This window comes from Erpetoichthys calabaricus, chromosome 6, assembly GCF_900747795.2.
Source record: "Erpetoichthys calabaricus chromosome 6, fErpCal1.3, whole genome shotgun sequence".
NCBI classification, from domain to species: Eukaryota; Metazoa; Chordata; class Cladistia; order Polypteriformes; family Polypteridae; genus Erpetoichthys; species Erpetoichthys calabaricus.
The window spans coordinates 107,160,057-107,185,815 of NC_041399.2; the positions used below are offsets into that span (position 1 = coordinate 107,160,057).

The 25,759-nt window shown below is 38.7% G+C and overlaps 1 long non-coding RNA gene across 1 annotated transcript; it reads right to left on the bottom strand.

Moving 5' to 3' along the window:
- Nucleotides 1–5,139: 5,139 nt before the first annotated feature.
- Nucleotides 5,140–25,509, bottom strand: LOC127528473 (uncharacterized). Its single transcript, XR_007935361.1, has 3 exons — nt 25,460–25,509; nt 12,256–12,413; nt 5,140–5,277 (listed from the first exon to the last, which is right to left on the bottom strand). It is a non-coding gene; the product is annotated as an uncharacterized LOC127528473 (long non-coding RNA).
- Nucleotides 25,510–25,759: the final 250 nt, after the last annotated feature.

Here is a 25,759-nt window from a genome sequence, read left to right on the forward strand (position 1 = left end):
ATTTATAAAGCCGCGTCAGGGAAGTGGATCTGAAAAGAATGATAAACCACACAGGAACAGTAGCACTGCTTTGATGCTGGGTGCCGCCAGTCTGCAAAACCGAGCGGAGAACTTGCGTACAACAGGGTATGAGGTACCATGGAAATGTGCGTGGCTTTACGCCAAGTTTAGGTTTTATACATTGCGATTTAAACGTGGAAATGTTCTTACACAACATTTCTGTGCGTATGCACCGTTTATACATGAGGCCCCAGGTCATCGAGATCCTTATTTAAATGCTAAACAACAGGCAGACACATTTAGAATTAATGAACGAAAATAGCTCCAAACAGTAGCTAAATGCCTTACTTATGTGAATGGTATTATTTTGCTGGAAGTAGAATGCAATTTATCTTGCAAATTTTTTTACAAAGTGAAACACTGCATATTCTTTGCTTCATCTCTGGCACACACTTGAGTGGTTTTTAATTGAATTTGATGTGATTATAATAAATACCAGCACTTCCAAATCTGATTAAATGCTTCCCTACCCAGAAAAGAGTGGCTTGCGTTTAGGATGGAAGAAGTTTTAAAAGGAGAAATCTGCCCCAATCGAGGAAGTTGGAGAACCTTAGGATCTTGTTTAGTAGTGTGGGTTTAAGAAATGTGGAGATTAACCAACTGATTTGTGCAGTAATAGGAATAGCATATATATTGTAAAAAGTGGCTTCAGTGAAGTGAGTACATCCTTAATATAAAAGTTTCAATTTATCAGACAAGCCTTGAGTAGTGTCTGAAAAAATTAAATCAAGGGACCAAGTATAAGGTTATTAAGCCCAGTGTCTGCATCATTTTAAGAAGCTCTACTTTTAGAGTGCAGTCCTCGCTCTCACACATTGAGAGATGTAACTGGAGGTGGCATGGGCATCTGGAAAATCAGAACATTCTTGTTCAGTAGCATGTGTGGTGTATCAGTGTGTGCTGCAGTAAAGTCCTGGGGCCTCATGTATAACGGCGTGCATAGAATTCACACTATAACATGGCGTATGGACAAAATCGGAAATGTACTTATGCACAAAAAAATCCAGATGCATAAATCTGTGCGTACGCCAACTTCCACGTTCTTCCGCTCCATAAATCCTGGTCAGCGTGAAAAGTAACGCACGTGCACGTGCCTGCTGTCCCGCCCCAACTCCTCCCAGAATTATGACTCTTTGAATATGCAAATCAATATAAATAGCCCTTAAGCTCAGCCTTCTATGAAAAGACAATGGTAAATGAACAGGGGAAAATAGAAGAATTTCAGCGAATACCAAGTGGAGGCAAGGAAAAACATACTATTTGTAGGTTTAAACGGTGATATAAACAACAAAAGGAAGTTGATCAAGTGACATAGCGTGTCGGAGAAACTCGAAAACTCAAGTCCACAAAGTCGCACAGTGCCCAAAATGAAAAAGAAGTTGTCACATATCAAATTCGCTGTGAAAAGGCGAGTTGTAGCCCACCATCTGAGTGTCATTTGAAAGCTTATTAGGGTACAGAGAAAAAAAAAGGCACACAGTGGGAAAAAAACACGAAATGTCAACTTTAACCTCGAAATTTCCACTTTAATCATGTAGTTTATTTTAGTCTATTAAGTAGTTTATTAAAGTAGAACATCATAAACTTCATCTTAAAATCATTTAATTTACTAGTTTCTCAAATCCCATCGTAACTAAAGTAGCACGTTAAATGCTTTGTTTTGTATTTGATCTTCTATGAGCTCTATGTGTGTGAATCACTACGTGCTTCCGGGCTTTCTCTTCCTCTGACAGGACACAGAATCCATTAAATTCGTAATATTACAGCTCTCTGAATAATTAAAATACTGAGATGTATACGTGATCATCATTTTCATGATGATAGGAGTTAAAGCATAATATTAAACATGGGAACACGGTGGCGCAGTGATTGTTCATGTCTCATGCAAGATGCTTACTGTGCTATGAGCGACCTTCGATGAAATACTTTATTGTAGCAGTACTGTCTGTTTCAAACGTTCTAACCCCCAAGTCCTGTCCTTACTTTTCTTTCTCCAAATACTCAATAGCCACACAATCAGCTCTGTAATAGACGTTAAGCCATCTGTAAGCTTAGAACATCGATTCTTCAAAACCTTTAAGGAACATTGAAATATCTTCGTAGTACGTGTTTAATTATTCTATACATTCAGTGTCGTGCCAGTCCCAGCAAGAATACAGCGCGAGGCAGGAAAAGTCAGTGAACGGAGCGCCAGATCCTTGCTAGTGCAGCGACATCGTGTCCTCACATGTTTAATTATTAACAATATATATTATTTAAATTAAGTTAAAGTTTTATCTGTATAATTTAATAAACATATTTTGCTGCATTTAATCTTAAAAATGATATCGTCATCATATGTAAATACGTGCTTTATAAAGTGGCTCAGGTTGTACAATATTATAACTGTAGTGCAAGTTTAGAGTGAGGTGATTGTACTTATAAGTACAAACAGTCTCTACAAGAAGCACTTGATGGACTGATTGAGTGCATTTATAGTTCTTGGGATGAAACTGTTTCTGAACTGCAAGGTCCGTACAGGAAAGGCTTTGAAGCATTTGCCGTGTTAGAGCACTTCAAATAGGCAAGATGGCTGAGGCAGCGTGTGCTTGATGCTGTATACCGATAATTCTCTGCTGTAGATCTGTGATTCCCCACTCAGATATAGTGATATAAGTACTCCGAGTGGTGCAATGAGAGTAATATGGAAAAAGATGATCTGCTGTGGCAACCCCTAACAGGAGCAGCTGAAAGAAGAAAAAGAAGGTGCAGTGAGAGTAACAATGCTAAAGCAGCTATGGTATTTGGAATACTTTGGCTATTCCCTGGACCATTATATTGTTACAGGATAATTACAATCAGATGTACTAAACTAATAAACAATATGCAGTTAGTTTCAGTGTATATGATAAAGCCGCGTCAGGGATGTGGATCTAAAAAAGAAAGGGTTACCACACAGGAACAGTAGCACTGCTTTGATGCTGGGTGCCGCCAGTCTGCAAAACTGATCAGAGAACTTGCGTACGCCAGGGTATGAGCTACCGTGGAAATGTACATGGCTTTACGCCAAGTTTAGGTTTTATACATCGCGATTTGAGCGTGGAAACGTTCATACATAACATTTTTGCGCGTACGCACTATTTATACATGAGGCTCCTGTTGCTCAGAGTTTATCAAAACTCTTATGTGTATATTGTGAGGGTAGGTGGGGCAGCTTGTAGGCTCTTTGGTGAAGAACAGCAAAAAGGAGCTTAATGACACACAGTCAAGGTTAACTGACAGCATGAATCTGATAAAGCATTCAACTACTGTCTTCTGACACTGCTATAATGGCAAGTGACAAGCAGCAGAAAGAAATATGGTATTAAATCCATGTGGTGTGATGGAAAGCCAGCTTAACTTTTCACAGTCCTTGTAATTTTCCAGACAATTTATTTGTAGGCAGCATTGGTTGGGGCACCCTGGTAGTGCTAGAAAAAGGAGACTTTCCAGAAATAGGAGCACTTTTTTTGAAATGTTGATTTGTACTGAGCAAGCTGGCCAAAGAGATTTCACCTGCAGTTAACTACGCAAGCATACATTCTTGGGGTCTGTCCTTGTGAGCTTTATTTGCTGATGCAAACAACCTATCAACTTTTCATCATCAGCAGGCATTTCTGAAGAACCTCATGCCTTTTGCTGTACAGTAGAAGATTCATTTTGCCAGACCACTGTCACTGGAACAAGCACTACAAGAGACCACAGCAGCCTATGACCTTATCACTGGTCACTTTCCAATCATTGAAAGGCAACAATTCTACCCAGGATTGCCCAATCAGTCCTTTAATTAGAACAATGAGCAAAGAGATCACATCCAATGATTCTGTAATTGTAGAATAAATTAAGTTAGTCAATCCTGCAAATTAGCTTGTTGCCATAGTCATACTTGGACCAGGTTGCGAAGATGCTGGTTTATTTAGTGCCGCCTGCCTACAGTACATTATTAGACTGCTGAAGAAGTTAAGCAATTTGCCTTTACTACTAGGCTGAATATTTGCAACAGCAGGGGAGGTGGCCATGCTGGGGTACATAAAGGTTAATATTTGAGTTGCAGACCAGAAAGCCCAGCAAAGTGTTTGGGCTGCTCCCATTAAAGACCTCAGTATCCTGGGAGTGCATTTCATATAGGAAGCCAGAATTCTACTAGATCCTGAAGTGGTGCTTCAAAGTTTCAGGTAGGTGCAACCATCTAGTTAATTGGTTCACATAATGTTGCAACTACAGTACTGTCAGTTCTTAGGTGCATCAACTGTATAAAGACCAACACGAGGAGCAGAAATTCAGTAGATGTCAGGAGAGAGAGAGAGAGAGAGAGAGAGAGAGAGAGAGAGAGAGAGAGAGAGATTGAAGGAGTGATGAGGTGATGAAAAAAAGTAACTAGAGATGGCGTGAAGCAATGAGAGACACAAAAGGCTGACCAATTAGGCAAAAATTGCTGGAGGGAAAGCTGAGTGAAAAGTTGTGGTGTTAAGGTAGTTCAAATGAGGTAGGCTCCATCTGTTGACCAAGGCCAAATGAGTAAAATAGACGATAGGGAGGAAAACAGAATTAGAAAAGAAGATGAGAGAGAGAGCAGGTCCCAGGCTTTTTACAGCTTTAGAGTTCTGATAGCATTTCTGATGACCAGACAATGGAGGTGATGACAGGACGTAAAGAGGTTTAGTGCTGATGGACCTGGACAAGAAGTAATAAAAATTGCTGTGTGTACATCATGTACACGCAAACTACAGAGAAAATGAAGCTGATGGTCAATGAATGAGCAATGGTGGAGTACAAGGTGAGCTTTTTTCATTAAAATGATCACTGCAATATTTTACATATTTTAATGAAAAACAGCGTAACAGTGTCATTGAACAAAATGAAAGAAAACAGTAAATAATATAATGGTTTTGTTTGATGTGCAGGAAAAATACTGTATTATCCTTTTCATTCTAAAAATGAATATGTTTAAACATTCTGTCTTTATCAATGGGACTTAAGATTTTTTTTCAGGATGTCTTGTTATAGCTTGTCCTTTGTAAAATGTTAAGTCCTGAGAAAAATCCCAATAGTGCATTTCTAGTTTTTAAGAAGAGTTTTTAAAATGCACAGCAAAGCAAAGCACGAAGGTTAAGTTTCAGTGTTAATTCTTTGCTTCTTGCTCTTCTTCTTCTTCTTCCGTGAAAACTGTTTGTTTCTCTTCTTTCATTAATTTAACTCCTGTATAAAATATAAAAAAAATGCACAATAAATGCTAAATATTAAATGTCAACAGTAATTGAAACAATCATATGTTTTTAATGCAGTTTGGTTTCCTTCCCACAAAAAGGCTTATGTGTGGATTAACAGCTAAATGGACCCAGTGTGCATGAATGTGGGCACATGTATGAGAGTCCATGGTGGACTGGTGCACCCTGCAGGGTTGGGTCTTGCTTTAAAAGTTACGCTTCAAGGTGCACTTCAAAATGGTACAGAAAATGCAGTCTACCCATTGTGAAGGACAGCCGGGTCCCATGCCCGGCAGGGACGCCCTTGCTGCATCTATTCCGGGGGAGCCACCATGGGCAGCTCAGTACCTCCCCCGGGACGCTTGGTGGCAGCCTCCCTGGTGGACGATGATTCCCCAACCTGGCGCAAGGCTCCATGGGAGATGGAATCCTCCACAGCCTGGTTGGGGGCTTGGATGGCCGCCAGGGGGAGCTGCATGGACTTTCCAGCCCAGCTGGTCGACTCGTCAGCCCCACCCGGAAGGTCAATTAGGGCCAGGTAATCAAGCACCTGGACCGCTTCCGGGTGGGATATAAAAAAGGGCCAGCCACCACCACTCGGAGAGCCAGAGTTGGGAGGAAGGAGGACGAAGCTTGTGGTGGAGTGGTGGGAGAGAAGAAGTGTGGTTTGTTGTGCTATATATTGAAGTGCTTTTGGGACTGTGTTGGGCCTGTGGGACACGGGGAAGGCGTGCCCCACGGCTGAAGAGAAATAAAAAAGTCTTTTATTTAAGTTCGTGCCTCTGCCTGAGTCTGTGCTGGGTCGGGCGCTATATAGCGCCTTTTACACCATGCACAAAATGGGCACAGAAAAAGGATAGATGGATATGTACTTATAGGAGAAACCATTATGTCACTGTGTCATCCCTATTATTATTATTATTAATCTGCTTAGGGTCATGGAATTTCAGCATGAGTTACAACGCAGGAAATAACATTGCATCAGTCCATCGTACACCTTACTCTCATACACATTTACATTCTAATGCACACTGGAACAATTAAGAGTTTGCTAATTAACCTCACACAATTCTTAGGGAGGAAATCCCACAGAGACACCAGAAACCATGAAGAATCCAAACAGACATCAATTAGCGGAAAGAAACCACTATGTTATCATGGTCAAAAACGTATCTAATGTAAAACATTTTTCTTGATTTAGAGTGAAATAGTTATTTTCAGAAGACTGTTTCTTTTTAGGTATTCAGAAAGACACAATAAGGTAAGTTTTTCAACAAACAAGAAAAGAAATGTCTTGATGACTCTATAATAAATTACAATATTAGTACAATATGTAATGGGGACTAAAACTATGTTTAGGAATGAACAGAAGTAAGCTGTTTTAAGGACTGCACAAAGTGCATTTCTTTTATAAAATGTGCTATGTTAATGTTCTTTTGCTGTTTCAGTTTTTTGCTGTGCATGTGTAACATCTGGTATTTTGTCATAGTTGTCTGATTTACTACTACACAACAAACACAGTCCCATACTCACCCTTTCCCCTCCCAACATGTTTTTCTGGATGAAGGCTGTAAGAACTACTTCTGACTAGTTTTGGGACGGCCATGTTTGAGTGCCACGTAACGCAAACACACTTTACTATCCATTTTTGACTAGTTTTAGAAGTGCCACTTCAGAAAGTGCTACTTGTGATGCGGTTTGTAGAAGTGCTACTTTTGAGTAAGAAGTATGCCACAATATTCTATTTATGACATAAAAAATGCGAGTTTAGATATATGAACCCCTCATTTAGAGACAAGAAATTATGGGCTCCAAGATGGCCTTTCTGCTGATTTTAGATACATGAGCCCTTACTGCAGGAAGAAAGCCAGGTGAACGGGAGAGGTAGGATTTATTAGGATTTAATAGATAGATAGATAGATAGATAGATAGGTGTTTGGGTAGTGCTGTCAGCTGCGGGTGTTTTTTTATATTGTCATTGCTCTGTATTTTGTTTTAATATTTAATTTTATTCTATGTATTATTGTTCAGAGGTTTGTGACTTTGATCCATGATAGGCAATTTATAAATAATTTTTTATTTGCTTATTAAAAAAAGCAAAAAGGTGTTTTTTTTGCCACAAGTACAATAAGTAGACCAAAAAAAGTGTCATTTCAATATCGCTAATGGAACTCATGTAACTTTCGGAATTTCAAAGTTTTAAAAGTGTTGTTTTAAGTGAGATTTAGGTTATATTAACTTTATATATTATGATCAATTTATGACAAGTGACATGTGATATGAAGTAAATATGTTCAGGTTCTGTTGTGACTCCAAAAATATGTATTTTTTAAATGGTCTGTCTGCCACCCAATCTTCTTCTTCTTTCGGCTGCTTCCGTTAGGGGTTGCCACAGCGGATTATCTTCTTCCATATCTTTCTGTCCTCTGCATGTTGTTCTGTTACACCCATCACCTGCATGTCCTGTCTCACCACATCCATAAATCTTCGCTTAGGCCTTCCTCTTTTCCTCATCCCTGGCAGCTCTATCCTTATCCTCTATCCTCTATCTATCATCTGTCTGCCACCCAATAAGAAGCCTAAATTTCAATCTCTTAATCAATTGGTGTCCTGCAGCCTATCAAACATTAGAAATTTATGTATTTTTCTACATATTAGGAAGTTAAAATGACTCCATTTAATTGGAAAGTGAGAAATTTGCAAGCATGAAGAAAAGGAGGACAACATTTATGTTCAAGTAGTGGTGATGGGCAGTTTGTAGACAACATTACAGTTTGTGTGTTTTCTGTTCTTTTCTCCTGAGCTATGATGTGCTGCCTCAGTATAAAAAAGCCTGCACCCCCACCCAATATTTTTTTCTTCACCAGCCTACCACTGCTTGGGTGAAGTTGGAGGATATTGGACTCTAGTCCTGGGTGTGAGTGTATTGCAACTGTAAACTGTACATATCTGAATGCTGATAAGAAAATGATAGTAGCAACACAGGTATAATATACAACTGTTGTCTATAGGAAAATAATTTCTACATTTGAGAAAAGGATTTACATTTTAAGGAGAGGTATCCTTAAAAGCCTTTCTCACAATAAAACAATTATATTACTAATAAAATCTAAACGCTCAGGCAACCATTTCCCCAAATTCTATAAATATTAAAATTTTGCTGGACATCCTAGCAGCCTTACATGCAAGGCAAGTATTTTTAAATAATAAGAATGTTATTGTTTCCCAAAAACTTCACTTAAGCAAGATCAAACATCAATGTATCAAAAAAAGAATAAAAGATTCTTCATCTATCTGACTGAAGCATAAAGAGAGTTTATAGATCAATATAATTTTAGTATAACCATTTGAAAGGCTAAAATCACAAAGCACAACAGGAAAAGCAAATTTATAATTAAAAATGCCTAAATAGAGTTCCTGAAGCTAAATAAGCACACTCAATGTGCTTCCCTATGATTTAAATATAAAATAGTGGAAATGACATTGAATAAACAAATGTGGAATAGCAGTGCTGTACCCCTGCAGTACTTATCAAGTATGTCATCACTGTTCAACCCACAAGATGTGACATGAAAAAGAAATAAACAGAATGAATAAGGTTTTGAACAGTGTCAAGTGATTACTTTGTAACGTGTGCGGCATGAAGATGTGATGATTTTGAAAGAATGATATAAAAAATAAGACTGGGTTAGAGCATGAGTGAGTAACATCAGTCCTGGAGGGCCGTAGTTGGTTCAGGTCTTTGTTCCTACCCTGTTTTTTTTTTTATTAGAAAACATTCCATGCCAATAACAGATCTTATTTAATTTAATGGCTTGTTAGCATTTAACCCAGCAATGTCAGGTCATTCTTGTAACACAGATTTTTTTTTTCCTTTCTAAAGATATCATCCAAATGGTTTGAATCCTGAAATGGATGAGTAATTCTCAGTTCTTTTCTTTTTTTCTCTTCAGTTTCCTTCTGAATATTTCATTAAAGTGGGGAGCACGGTGACGCAGTGGGTAGCGCTGCTGCCTCGCAGTTAGGAGACCCGGGTTCGTTTCCCGGGTCCTCCCTGCGTGGAGTTTGCATATTCTCCCCGTGTCTGTGTGGGTTTCCTCTGGGTACTCCAGTTTCCTCCCACAGTCCAAAGACATGCAGGTTAGGTGCATTGGCGATTCTAAATTGTCCCTAGTGTGTGTGTGCGCGCCCTGCGGTGGGCTGGTGCCCTGCCTGGGGTTTGTTTCCTGCCTTGCGCCCTGTGTTGATTGCGATTGGCTCCAGCAGACCCCCCATTACCCTGTAGTTATGAAATACAGTTAGTTCCATAAATATTTGGACAGGGACAACTTTTTTCTAATTTTGGTTCTGTACATTACCACATTGATTTTAAATGAAACAACTCAGATGCAGTTGAAGTGCAGATTTTCAGCTTTAATTCAGTGGGGTGGACAAAACGATTGCATAAAAATGCGAGGCAACTAAAGCATTTTTTTAACACAATCCCTCCATTTCAGGGGCTCAAAAGTAATTGGACAAATTAAATAACTGGAAATAAAATGTTCATTTCTAATACTTGGTTGAAACCCCTTTGCTGGCAATGACAGCCTGAAGTCTTGAACTCATGGACATCACCAGATGCTGGGTTTCCTCCTTCCTTTCAGTTGCTGGTTGTTTGTGGGCCTTTCTGTCCAAAGTTTAGTCTTCAACAAGTGAAATGCATGCTCAATTGGGTTAAGATCAGGTGACTGACTTGGCCATTCAAGAATTTTCCACTTCTTTGCTTTAATAAACTCCTGGGTTGCTTTGGCTGTATGTTTTGGGTCATTGTCCATCTGTATCATGAAAGGCCGCCCAATCAATTTGACTGCATTTAGTTGGATTTGAGCAGACAGTATGTCTCTGAACACCTCAGAATTCATTTGGCTGCTTCTGTCCTGTGTCACATCATCAATAAACACTAGTGTCCCAGTGCCACTGGCAGCCATGCACGCCCAAGCCATCACACTGCCTCCACCGTGTTTTACAGATGATGTGGTATGCTTTGCATAATGAGCTGTTCCACGCCTTCTCCATACTTTTTTCTTGCCATCATTCTGGTAGAGGTTGATCTTGGTTTCATCTGTCCAAAGAATGTTTTTCCAGAACTGTGCTGGCTTTTTTAGATGTTCTTTAGCAAAGTCCAATCTAGCCTTTCTATTCTTGAGGCTTATGAGTGGCTTGCACCTTGCAGTGCACCCTCTGTATTTACTTTCATGCAGTCTTCTCTTTATGATAGACTTGGATATCGATACGCCTAGCCCCTGGAGAGTGTTGTTCACTTGGTTGGCTATTGTGAAGGGGTTTCTCTTCACCATGGAAATGACTCTGCGATCATCCACCACTGTTGTCTTCCGTAGATGTCCAGGTCTTTTTACGTTGCTGAGTTCACCAGTGCTTGCTTTCTTTCTCAGGATGTACCAAACTGTATATTTTGCCACTCGTAATATTGTAGCAATTTCTCGGATGGGTTTTTTCTGTTTTCGCAGCTTAAGGATGGCTTCTTTCACCTGCATGGAGAGCTCCTTTGACCGCATGTTGTCTGTTCACAGCTAAATCTTCCACATGCAAGCACTACACCTCAAATCAACTCCAGGCCTTTTATCTGCTTAATTGATAATGACATAACGACGGACTTGCCCACATCTGCCCATGAAATAGCCTTTGAGTCAATTGTCCAATTACTTTTGAGCCCCTGAAATGAAGGGATTGTGTTAAAAAAAATGCTTTAGTTGCCTCACATTTTTATGCAATCGTTTTGTTCACCCCACTGAATTAAAGCTGAAAGTCTGTACTTCAACTGTATCTGAGTTGTTTCATTTAAAATTCATTGTGGTAATGTAGAGAACCAAAATTAGAAAAAAGTTGTCTCTGTCTAAATATTTATGGACCTAACTGTAACAGGTTGGATAATGGATGGATGGATATTTCATTAAAGCAAATAGTGCACAATGAACGTACACAAGTGTTAAAGGAAAGAAGCCAGCTGGAGAACTGCTGGTTCCTTTGTCATTTGCTTATTATTGCTAATAAGGAGAAATTAGAAACCATGAATACAGCTATTAAAGGCTAAAATGAGCAAATAACGGTTCAACATCTTAACAAGTGAAACCACTAAAATGAAGCAGAAAAATGTCACTTGAGCAATAAGTGCTTTATCGGCAACAACTGACTTCTGTTTAAGCTACTGGGTTGAAACACAAATCTGCAGCCACTGGAGCCATGCAGGACTGACGTTGCTCACCACTGACTTAGAGGAAAAATAAAGCTGTTAAAATTAATCAGTCAGTGCAGTTTATTTGTCTTATTTACCAATCTAAAATATTTAATGCTATGTGGACTGAGAAAGTGCCAAACACCAAGGGCTCCACTCAATAGCAAGTCTCAACCCTCTCATATTTTTTTGCGTTCTCTGTAACCCGACAAACATGTCCATCACATTATCAGTAGAGTGAAATTTATCAGGCAACTTTACAATAATGTTATGAAACAGAATTCTGCCTGACTGAGGCACTTTATCTTTATCTTTAATCTTCTTTCTACCGCTATCACAAATGTGGATTCTATGTACTGTATGGCATAACAGTGAACATGCAATGAGGCACCAATTAGTTGTAGTGGGGAGTGAAATGACTTGTGAGACACTGAATTTGCAGCGAAGTTTGATTTTTAACTTTGGAAAGAAAAAAAACCTCACAAAACAAATTGTAGTTTGCTTACAGTGAAATGTTTGTGATTGACACCAGAAGAAAGGCAGTATAATAATGTTAGAAAACATTTACATGTATGAAATCTGCATGCATCTGCCTGTCTTTTACATTTTAAATAAAGAACTCCACTTAAAAAAAAAAAAGAAAAAAAAAAAGATTAATTTCCTGTTGCAGATTTTTTTTTTTTAACTTCTTTCATTCAGTCACCATGTTAGACCACCAAAGAATCAAAATGAAGTTACCTGGAGTGAGAGGTGGTATATAAAGAACTGGAGTGTCTTTCCTCCTTGGCTTTTTCTGCTCCTGCTCAATACCTTGTGCCTGAGAGCAAGTTTTGCTTTGCGTTTTTATAGCTTCCATTGTCTTCTATTGTTTTAACTTAAGGAACTTAAGGTTTTTCCTAAAAAGAAATATACAAAAGTAAACACGGAATGAAAAACAGCAACAAAGTACTTAAATATATAACAATATAAGAAATGTTAAAGGCAAACATACAGTTTAAATACCAGTAAATTAAATGTCTGGAGCATTTCAGACCCTTTTCTGAAACAAAGATCCAAAGGGTTTAATACAAAGTGCATTTAAATTACAACAAAAAACACCAGCAATAACAGCAGAGACAGATGGCACGGTAATGCAGGGTTTAGTGCCGCTGCTTCCTGGATCCAGTGTCCTGGGTTTATATTCCATGCCTGGTTGTGCAACATTTGTGGAATTTAGTTCTTTACCAGAGACCTTAAACCTCTAAGAGCCAAAAAAATAAAAATTTCAGACCTAAGCATGTGGATTTTTGAACTTTCACATGGTATCTAGAGCCTCTATGGACCTCCATCAGAGGTTTAAAAATGACAAATTAAAAATATTTAGACTTTAAACATTACATTGAAGCACACATTTTCATATTTCAAATATTTGATGCAACTGTTCTTGTTTATTATGTACATTATTGTTAACATTTTTCATGAGCACCTTGAATTTTGTGAATTGAAAAAGTGAAAATTAAGTAACAACGCCATCCCCAATACCTAACACTACAATGTAGGACAGACTGGCATTACCCATTTTGCCAGGCAGCAACCTAAATCCTGCCTTAGCAAATTTTTGCCAGGCATTCTTATTGCCTGCTAAAGAGTCTCAATATCTGAACTGGCCTCCCTTTGGAATGCAGCATCTGTAGGATTATCTGATAAGAAGGCCAATGCCAGACCATGTAACAGCCAAGGACATCTCTCTTGAAGGCACACAATGGACTCAAATTTCTGGACAAAGGACTGTGAATCAAGGATAAGTAACATTAATGGACAGAACTTTGCACCAGTGGTCAACCAAGAGAATAGGCTTATGTGCACCCAATAAACCAATGACAAGAATTCTATTCCTCCTAATAAAAACCCTTGTAACACCCTAACTAACTGGTCTTCTCTCACTATGCTACAGCTTGACCTGGCCAAAATTTAGATGCCCATAGCCAGAAACCATAGCTGATAGGGTGAGGCCGCAACATAGGTTGAAGTAATCCCTTTACTCCAGAGGGCAATTGTGCTGGACTGGAAGAGTTGTGTGTATTGTGATACGGACGCCACTAGTCCAGCTTTGCTGAGGGACAGCAAGTAACCACTGGCCTAACTTTCCAGGAGCTGATAAAGGCAGAGGTATGTGTACAGATCTCCTAAACTGTTTAATCCCAGCAGAAAAGCAAGACTAGCACTGTCAGACCTCAGTTTTGGGGGCTGTTATATTTTACAGATTTGTGCATTACTTAACACCAATCAGCTATCTAGATACAGAGGTGACTAACTCTGATCCTGGAAGGCCGCAGTATCTGCAGGTTTTCATTCCGACTATGTCTTTAATTAGTGACTAGTTTATGGTGCTAATTAACTTCTTTTGCTGTCACTTTCATGAACTTGTTATTTAAGACCCCTCGTTTCTTTTTTCTTAATTATCAGCCAATTGCAAGCAACAATAATGAGATACAAAACAAGCAAACACATGACCAGTTAACCTGTGTCCATCATATAACATCTGGAAAATAAGAAAGGTGAAGATCTCAATAATGCTGATCTGCTGATGCCCAGAAAACATTTTAATGGTACTCTTTGAAAAATGAAAATCAACACTTAGGGAAATATCTGCTGTGGCAGAATGAGAGCAGCAACAAATCATGGAATTAATCGATCGGTTTTATTAACAAGAACAATCAGATTCTAACCGAGAAACTGGTTGGAGTGAAAGTTGTTGGCCATGACTCAGTTGATCAACTGCTGGCTTACTTAACATTTAATTTTTGTTTGGCTGCCATTTAAGGAAAAAAGGAGCAGTTCAGAGAACTGGGTCTTAAAAAAACAAGGAAGTTAAAATGATGGAAAAATAAAAGTCATTTTAAAGCAGAAATTGGTGACTGATTAGGAAAGTGGCAGGATGGAAAACCTCCAGTCACCACAGCATTCCAAGATCGGACTTTTACACCCTAGTCTAGAAATCTACTAACAATTCACCAAAAAGGGAAGCTTTTCAAAGTGGAAACTGCATGCTGGTAACATGAAGTGAAAAATACGCTTGACGTTCTGTAATGGTCTAGGGAACTTTAAATTCCAGAAAGAGGGTATGATTTGCTTCCTTTTCAGTGTCCCTCTGGGAATCCTGTGGGGGGTGCTCCGGGAGTATGGAGTACCGGACCCCCTGATAAGGGCTGTTCGGTCCCTGTACAACCAGTGTCAAAGCTTGGTCCGCATTGCCGGCAGTAAGTCGAACCCGTTTCCAGTGAGAGTTGGACTCCGCCAGGGCTGCCCTTTGTCACCGATTCTGTTCATAACTTTTATGGACAGAATTTCTAGGCGCAGCCAGGGTGTTGAGGGGGTCCGGTTTGGTGGACTCAGGATTGGGTCACTGCTTTTAGAAGATGATGTTGTCCTGTTTGCTTCATCAGGCCGTGATCTTCAGCTCTCTCTGGATCGGTTCGCAGCCGAGTGTGAAGCGGCTGGGATGAGAATCAGCACCTCCAAATCCGAGACCATGGTCCTCAGCCGGAAAAGGGTGGAGTGCCCTCTCAGGGTTGGTGGCGAGATCCTGCCCCAAGTGGAGGAGTTCAAGTATCTCGGGGTCCTGTTCACGAGTGAGGGAAGAATGGAGCGTGAGATCAACAGGCGGATCGGTGCGGCATCCGCAGTAATGTGGGCGCTGCTTCGGTCTGTCGTGGTGAAAAAGGAGCTGAGCCGCAAGGCGAAGCTCTCAATTTACCAGTCGATCTATGTTCCTACCCTCACCTATGGTCATGAGCTATGGGTAGTGACCGAAAGAACGAGATCGCGAATACAAGCGGCTGAAATGAGTTTCCTCCACAGGGTGTCTGGGCTTTCCCTTAAAGATAGGGTGAAAAGCTCAGTCATCCGGGAGGGGCTCAGAGTAGAGCCGCTGCTCCTCCGCATCGAGAGGAGTCAGATGAGGTGGCTCGGGCATCTGATCAGGATGCCTCCTGGATGCCTCCCTGGTGAGGTGTTCCGGGCATGTCTAACCGGGAGGAGGCCCCGGGGAAGACCCAGGACACGCTGGAGGGACTATGTCTCACGACTGGCCTGGGAACGCCTTGGGATTCTCCCGGAAGAGCTAGAAGAAGTGGCCGGGGAGAGGGAAGTCTGGGCATCTCTGCTCAAGCTGCTGCCCCCGCGACCCGACCTCGGATAAGCGGGAGACAATGGATGGATGGATGGATGGGTTGATGTTGTTACCACAGATCATTTGTTACCTCAGACCAAAGTCATTCATAACTGTTTTGGGTAATTCTTAGGTACAGAGTATAATCAGCCAAAGAGGTTGTGGAAATGCTTGTTATGACAAACAAGTATGTCCTAAAAACGTCTCTATAATCAAGCTACCTTTTTGGCATGATGGAAGAATTAAGTTACTCACTTAATTAAATGCCAGAAGCCTGTATTATGGCTTTTACACTAATTAAATACTGGGGAAAGGACTGGAAGTCAGGCAAGAAGAATTTGTTAATGATTAACATACTTTATAAAGCTGATAATCATTATAACAGTACCATAAATGTGCACAATGTGCTAAGATTAGTAGATATGGCATTTATGTAGCTTGTGGGCCTGACAAGTAAACATGGTGATTCATTTGGACTTTATCATTTTATCATTCCAGATATAGTAGTAGAAAGTTTGTTTTACTGTGGATCTGACCTTGATAGACAAAGTGCAATGAAGAAGTTAAGGGTATTTTTTTCATTTCTTTACGTGTATGTTGATGTTCTGCTTCTCAAAAAATACAAGTCTTCATTTAGTGGCTAAAACATTGAAAAATAATAGCACAAGGTTACCAGTTCAATCCCTAGTCTCGATGCAATATGTAACCATGAACAAGTCACCTAAGTTGCCTTTTACTCCAATTTTAAAATCACTTGAGACCAAGTTCATTGTACAGTATACTGTTCCTGAAAAGGTTGAAATTAATTTATTTCTAATTTTACCTAATATGGAAAAGACGTAAGTGATGCAAACAACTGCACTCTGCCCTGTATGGCAATCAGTCTTCTAATCACATACAGTAAAAGGATGTCAAATTAAATATTTCATTTTTTAAGAAGTTAGCTTGTTTCTCAGTTCTTCCTAATTAATCCCAATATGTTTTTGCAGTGTGCTTCACTTTAGTAAAGTTGAGCTCTGAACTGTGAAACTGCTTCCCTACTCTGAAATATGGAGGTTAAACACTCTCTGAGTAAATATATTAAACTGAAAAACCGACAAATGTTCAAGGGTCTGAGAGGGTCTATGTGGTAATCCGTCTACCAGGCATTACCATTTTCAAGGAAAGAAAAAATCCTAAGAATAGGACCACTGTCGCAAAATCAAGAGTTAAACCACGTATCTGTTTAAGTCGTTAAATGCAGGGTGCGTTTTCACAGTCATTTTAACTTCGTCTTTGGCAGGTTCACGCTGCGGGACGCCGGCAACAGGTCGAGCGCACCTCCAGTTAGGACGCTTTGCGCACCCTGTCATAAAGGCAGTCGTCTTTTTATCCCTGCTATTGGCAAAGAAAAACGTGCGAAATGTGTTAATTAAGAATGTGCATGCATGAATTAGTGTGAGGAGGGAATTCCCAGGAAGAAAGAAAAATATTTTTGTACTGCGTATCGGCTCCTCCGAAGAGAGCGTGCCGAGACGGGATGTACACATGAGGCCGCTAACCGTATTTATTGCATGCCTTGCAAAGGTTGAGTGTAGCACCTGTGCAGAAAGCACCTGCGTCAGTTGCGATTGGTAAAAGGGAGCAACGTATCGCGGGATTGGCTAAAGATTTGTTCTTCGACTATAAGAGGCACCTCCTGCCTCAAAAGGGTTACTTTTAGAGTCGGTGGTGTGCTTGGTATTGATAGGTATAGATCTTCCGTTCAGTATACAAAACATCAACTTGCACCTTATTTTCTAAATATTTTCTTGTATATACAGTATTATACATACAGTATCTCCTAGTGTAGCTTTATTTTGGTGTGTATAATATATATATTGGGGGGCCTCACAGTTAGGATAACCTGGTTTGCTTCCCGGGTCCTCCCTTCATGGAGTTTGCATGTTTTCCCCGTGTCTGCGTGAGTTTCCTCCCACAGTCCAAAGACATGCAGGTTAGGTGCATGTTTTTGGCGATTCTAAATTGTCCCTCTTGTGTGCATGGTGTGTGTGTGTGCGCGCCCTGCGGTGGGCTGGCACCTTGCCCGGGTTTGTTTCCTGCCTTGCGCCCTGTGTTGGCTGGGATTGGCTCCAGCAGACCCCCGTGACCCTGTAGTTAGGATATAGCGGGTTGGATAATGGATGGATGGATATATATATATATTGGGTTTGTGGTGCACTTTGTTTTTCTTGTGTATACACTTTTTTTTTTCTTGTAAATATTTTTTGTGGATTTTTTGATCTTCGTTTTGTCAAGCTTCTTCCTGAGCTCATTGTTTTTAGGAAGACTACAATTTGTGTATGTACATTTTTTGTTTTAAGTTTTGGGTCTGGAAATTTCACTCTATATATTGCTCACTAGGTTTGACTGGGACATTATTTTTGTGCTTTTTGGTACACATGTAAATAAAACCCACTCTTGTTTTGGAAATACCACCCTTTTGTGACTGTGTCTCCATGGCTGACTTTTCACAAATCTGATCCCGGTCAGTTCTGCACTACAAGATGCCCACTGTGTGGTCTGGTGCAAACCTTGCCACTACACAGGGTGTCACAGGCTAGGAGTATAAAAATATAAAGTAACAGAGCAGCATAATATAAGATAAAATTGAATTATGTTTCTGAGTTTCACTACTTAACAAAATGATAAAGTCACTAGACGAGTGTATTCCTTCTAAAATAATCTGCCAGTCTGAGCTGCTGGTGGCTTTTTAAAAAGACATTGGGAATAGAATATTCAAATTGAATGCATCTGGTATTTTGCATATATTAAAGTTTTGTTTTGCTCTCTTCTAAATTTCAATTCATTTTCAACTATAGGCTTAATTAGTAAATTAGTTTGAGACAGCCACTAACATTGAGGCTTTGTTCAGCATAGTAAATCTGTTGTCACTCGATTCACATGCTAAAGAAGGTGGCTCTGATTTACTATAGATAGAAGATAAGAGAGTGGGTAGAAACTGATAGTGTCAGACAAATACAACAGTTCAGTAAGAAACAGAAACTTAAACAGAAACTGGGATGGCAAAATATGAACAACAGTACTTAAACATTAAGAGGTTTACAAAAGCATACAGAAATGCGACCAAAGCCGTTTGGTGCCACAAAGAAATTTATGAAGAGAAAAGCAAAGTGTCTCGTCAGATTGCATTAAATCAGTCCTTCACAACAACAGAGAAAAAGGCAGAATCTGATTTTCAAATTCTATGAGGTATTGTGCATTATCAAAAATTTTGGGATAATTGAACATTGTAACGGCAGACTCACTCTTCAAACAGCTACACCACCAAGACCCGTGGCCTGGCAAGTTGAGGACATTAGACCTGACAAGCTGTACTTCTTCCATATAAACTTCCCCCAATCGACGATCAAAAATAAGCCAAAAAACAAACATTTTATAAAATAATAAAGTGAGTATATCTCTCTATTATAATAAATAAATCCTGGGATGAGATAAGTCTTTTTAGCCTGGGACGAAACATGACTTTTTCAGAGAGATACTTTCATGTCCCGTGAGATGAGACTTTGTGCCAAGAGATTTAACCACACCCGGGGCCAGAAATAAAAGACAAAGAGTAGATGACAAAGTAGAACATCATAAAGAATTCAAAAACATTGGCGCAATAAACATGCAGAGCAGGTCAGAGGTAATGAAATTACAAAAATTCGAAAGTCTCAAAAAACTTATAGTAAAGATCACATTAGCGCAAACAAACAGAAATTATTATTCGGTGAAATAACAGAACAGCGAAAACAGATCGAATATATTGTTCAGATTTAAACTTTAAATTGGAGACTTGTAGATCGTCTAATTTGTGTTGCCATCAGGGAAAAGTAGTGTTTCTTCCCAATGAAGAGGCGTATCTGCGAGAATTAAAAGATTTGTCATTTGGTGAAAGTGAAATCCACATACGCGAGCAGCAGAGACACAAAGTGGCTGGCACGTAGCGCAGGCCAGTGGGGAGGTCGGCGAGCGACGTGAGCAGGGGGCAAAGCCCCCTAGTATTGATAAAAAAAAAATGAACCATCTCCAAACAATATATATATCATACCCCAACCAACCCCGACATAACATTCAACCCCAGAAAGTAATAAAAAGAAAAAGTACAGCACAAAGTTAATATACAATACAAACACTCCCTTGACCCCACACTGAACACGAACTCAATAAGACACACGCACAACACACACATAAAAGTCCAGAAGATTTAATGGAAATGAATAATGTTTGTGAACCTGGTTCAGCTGGAAAAATTGTCATACGGAAATTACACAGATGAAAATGATGGCTTGCTCCTCTCCCCAAACAACAAGAAATAGTCTCACCATGCTTATCCTCTGTACGTGGTGTAATCCAGAACCCCAGGGTTTTGCAGTGCAAAGATGTTGTTGTCGGTCTAGTAGAACGGGCTGTTTTTTTTCCCTTTCTGTCCTTCTTTTTACATAGCGAATGATCGAATGCAGGTGATGGGATTGACAGGACCCATTATCATGAGGGACCACGGTTCCACTGTGTTATCCTTCCCCTTTTGTTTCCAGGGGAGCATATTTACATACACACAGACCATGTAAACAGGACAACATGACGAAAGACGAGACTCAGCACAAAATACATTTACGACAACATTAATCATGTAGCACCACTACAACATAAGGTTGACATACTCTGTATACTCATAAACTCTTTTTTAAAATTATTTCTGTTTTGTGATTCCAAGTACAGCAATATTGCTTCACTGTCATTTACATGTATGAAATACTAATGTCTGTCTGTCACATGATTACTCACAAACTACTGGGCCTAGAACCTTGAACTTGATCTTAATCAAAAGCATATGACCTAATACGTTCTGGAAATGCAACAAAAATATGATAGCTGTATCCTCGTCAAAGTGGCCTGTGCTTTTTTGTTTCTAATGGCAAAGTGATTAAGAAAGCGACATGGCAGAAAAAAAAAAAGAGGCTCAGTGACATCTGCTGAGTGTCAAGTAAATCACAGAAGCCATTTATGTGACAAAGAACACCATAATAAGAGCAGTGCCATTTGCCGAGTGTCACAAGTGACAAAGGATGAGGAAGAATAAGAAAACAAGACTTTTGACATGCAGAGACAAGTAAGAATTAATCCTGAATATAGCCTGATATGTTTTGGAATTCAAAAAATTTTAGGTCACTCCAACCTGTTGGTCACTTTACTGGTAAGCAGAAAAGTGTATTGCAATAAAAGCATGGTCCTCACAAGCCCAACTATTATTAATGACCCAGCACATGGTACATAAGTGTTCAAAATTCAAAATCAAGTGAAAGTATTGTGTTTACTGATTATCGAATGTGACAAATAACTCTATAATAGGAAGAAGTGCAGCAACATCTGCTGAGCACCAAGCACATAGCAGAAGGCACCTGACAGGGCAATTGAGCAGCAGGCAGACATGAAGTCTCATAGCCATGCTAGTTAAAATCCGGGTTACAGAATACAAGAACAAGCACAAGAGAGAATTGAATGCTGACAATCAAGCACAGCTTCAGAAAGTTAACTCACCAATGTGATCACTATGAAGCTGTAATTTTTCATGGTGAAATCAAAAGAAGGTGATGGCAAAATGGAAAAGTTCAGCTAGCTCTCTATGAACTACCTTTATTTAAGGACCGCATAAATAACTAATAAAGTATCATGAATTATTGCCAATTTCTAATTAATGGACATTTTAGTACAAGTTCCAAATTACAAGCCACATCAGGTTATTCTTTAACAGTTTATATTTTAATAATTCACCAAACTGATGAAAAGAACTTTCTGTTCTAACACCACAACAAAAAACTAGAACAGAAGATATGAAACTTGGTCTGGTCGTAGTTAAGGGAGGTTATGCTTAAGCTATATAAAGTATTAGTAAAGCCTCACTTGGAGTACAGTACTGTGTTTAGCTTTTGTCTCCATATTACATACAAGACATAGCAGTGTCGGAGAAAGCCCAGAGGATAGTGACTTGGCTGATTCTAGGACTGAGAGGTACGAGATATGAGAAGACATCAAAGGAGTTGAACCTTTTCAGTTTATGAGAATGAAGATTACGAGGTGACATGATCGAAGTGTCAAAAATTATGAAATAAATTAGTACCTTCCATAAATTCTGCAACAAGAACACAGGGACATGGTTGAGAACTTGTTAAGTGCAAATTTCACAAAATTTTTCTTCATACAAAGAACCATAGACACATGAAAATATTACCAAGTAGTGTGGTGAAGAGCCGAGGTTTAAGCACTGAAAAAAACTCAACTTTGGACAATCCAGGAAAATAAAATGTGCATTCTTGTTGGGCTGAACAGCCTTCTGTTGTCAAAATTGTTTGAATATTCTGTGTGCAGTTTGGATGTTCTTTCCTTGCCTGTATAGATATGCGATGCACACTTTTCTTTCCACATCCCACAGACATACATGTTAGGTGGCTTGGAGACTTCAAACTGGCCTTATACTAGTATACAGGATGAGTTATATCGGGATAGGCATCAGCTCCTCTTGACCATAATCAGGTTTGGAAAATGGATACATAATTAGTCCAGAAGAGTATGGCACAAATCATTCATATGAAGGAAATGTTACAAGTATAAAAGTAATGCAAATGTATTAAAGACATGATTATTTTTTCTCAAAACTCCTCACTGTTGAAGTTGATTACAACTCCCAAACCTAGGATCGAAAATTTTGTTTAGGAAATTATTTTGTGTTTGGGTGCTATTTGAGAAAGTGGTGCATCCGTCAATTTTCTGAGCCATGTTCTGGTACATAGTCTCAGGGCAGAAACCAAACTTGCATGGGATGCCATTACATCACTGCTAGCAAGGCAAGAGTCAACACTGGACAAGATGCCAGTCCATCATGGGGCACAGACAGCATCACATAGTGTCTGTGTCTATCCTAGTACTTTTTGATACATGGTAAGAATTTACTGTAGTTACAGTGGTAGAGCACACTCACCGACAATGCAACAGGCACTCTGTTCAGGTAGTAAACTGAATCCTGAAGACAGATGTTGTGAGATAGCAGATCTAACCACCATATAACCAAGCATTTCTAAGCCTGTTTTATTAGAGGTCAAGGAAGGCCAAAGCCTTTGCCAGCAGCATTGAGTGCCTGGCAGGAACTCAACAAGACAGAGGACCAAGCCATGGCAAGGCTCTTCATGAATGCAACGATACTCACATGGGGCTGTTTCAGAATTAAGAATTAATTTAACATGCATGCCTTTGGATGGGTGGGGAAAACCAGACTACTAGGAGAAAAGCACTGAGACAAAATATAGATTGCTTGATTGATTATATCCAGAGTGCTGTCTCAACCATGAACTGCAATTAGATGACAACTCAGAGTTCCTTTGAGGCCCCTAATCATGCAAAACACCTTCTTCTCACTGACAACCCTTAGTTTTATTTTTTGCCTAGGACAATAATAATAGTATTTTAAAGGATATGTTTTTTTTATCAAATATGTTTTTTTAAACAACAAATTATGTACACTTTTTTCAAATTAGGGATTAAATCAAGCCTGTTTCCCAAATGGCACAATATCGCAGTTGGAGCATAATATAGGACAGCATAATATAGCTGCTAACGGCAACACCATATACAGTAAGGACTTTGAAAAAACTATTTTCATTTTAGAAACTGGATCATTTCTATGGCTTGATGCTTGGTAAGATAAATCTTTTACACTGTACTACATGAATTAAAACTGTAAATATAAAATATTAGATGGCATACAATGCAAAATTTGTTGATGTTTAAAATCCTGTTAGCCCCTTTCTGCTTTAGATCACTCTTGTGAAAGCTGACCTTCACCTCCCCATCTGTTGACCCACCAAAAAGCTGACATCTGTTTATGCCACGATCCCTAGTCTATAAAAAAAAAAAAAAAAAAAAAACATTAGCACCTCAGTCACTCACTCTGATCTTTCCATTATGGTTTCAACAACACTACTGTCTGCCTCCCTAATGTTCCCAATTTATGAAGCATATGGGCTAAGGGTTCTTTTCTATCTTGATAGGCAGACAGTTCAGTGTATTTCTTCAATTTTGGTTGTTTATGTCATTTTAAGGACAGTTTTCTTTTTCTTAAAGCTGTAAACATTTACCACTTAACCATTCAATATGAATAGTTCCTTTTAGGGCTTATTTTAGGGCTATTCAGTATGTATAGTTCCTTTTCAGTATGAGTTTTCAATGTGAATATGAACAGTTTCTTTTACAACATTCTTATTTTAGAGCTTATTAGTGAAGTTCTTGTGCAGCACTGTGTAGAGAGCTGTGGGCTTCTGCAGTCCTACTCAAGGCTGTAAGACTCAGTTTACAAAGTACAATTTCTTTTATCATACAAAGGCTTGCAGTGGTTAGCATTGCTACCTTTCCATTCCAGTGTCCTAAATTGTTAAATAACAAGAAAAAGTAAATCTTATAGTTTTCCAAGTATTCATCCATCCAAAAGCAAAATTCATATTGAAACATCAAGGGTTTATTCTCACTTGCAGAAGGCGTGTGTGATAATTCTAACTGTGATTCTAAAATGAGGCATTGTGAAAGTGTGCCCCTTGAGTCTGTGCGTTCCTGCCTTGCCTTTGATGATGCCAGGATGGATTCCATCTTCTCATGCCCCTATTAATGTCTGCTTAGACATAGAGTAATCAATAATTGGATTGATGGATATTTAATGTGATGTGTGAGGTTAATCTCTTTCTCATAAAAAAATTAATATATGGATTTTTAATTAGGGATGCCTCATACTTTAATGATAAATGAATGATGTATCATGGTAAATTTTTATTTAAAATAAAAATATAAAGATTAAGTAACTATTAATCTAAGAAAACATATTACTAGGCACTGTAATTGTTATTCTGAGAAGATATTAAAGGCAATATACTGTTTAGTAATAACATCAGTTAGTGCTTACCTGAGTAAATATAAAGTATTATATATAAAAAATAAACTTGCTTATAGTTAATAAAGCATGGTTAATCCAATTTACGGTTTTGAGAAGTAACCATATATTGAAATCTATATATAAATACTTAAAATCTACCCAGCAAAAAGTGTAATGTGAATGATATCAACTGCATTAATCACAAACATATTAATGGTTTTGATTAATTTTAATGTAGTTTATAACTCGGTATATGTACAACATAAATACTGCATCAGTATACAGTATATGCATGTGTGTGTTTATATATGCTATATATATTTATATATATGTGTGTGTGTGTGTATATGTGTATATATGCATGTGTATATATTTATATATATATGTATGTATAACACTATAGTGTATAAGCACAACATTACTTGAACATGTCATAATGATTTGCGAGAATATTTAAAGCAATACATTTTGTAAAACTGTTCTTATACTCACTATACTTAAAATTATAATAATCTGTATGAAGAAATACAATTTATGTATGCCTATAATGATATGCTGAGACTTGGCTTCTGTCTGATAGATAGATAGATAGATAGATAGATAGATAGATAGATAGATAGATAGATAGATAGATAGATAGATAGATAGATAGATAGATAGATAGATATGCCTCAACTATTTAACAGATGTCACTTTCCAATATTTTTCCCTACCAACCTGGTGCCACATGTACTGTACACAGAACATAGACATTTTGCAAAATATCTTTTTCCTGTTTAATCATTCCTTAATCACACAGAGAATAATATTACATGCTTGTTAGAACTCAAATATTTTGAAAAGATTTAACTCACCAGCGCTGAATCCAGGAGCCACTGCTGCCGCAAGTGAAAACACAATGAGGGAAGGGTCTGTTATTTCATTAGAGGAGGGAGAGCTTGGCCTTTTGTAGCCTGCACTAATGGAAGTTACCATGGCAACGTCTTGTCAATGCTATTTACTCAAAGATTTTTACTAATTGCCTCATTAGGTTTCCAAAAATATGAAGTACAACATATTTAAATAAATAAGCATACATCACATTTTTTGCACATTAAAATTCCCTCTATTGCAACATACAGTTTGGCTAGAGTTACTTTTTATTTCTTAAAAAT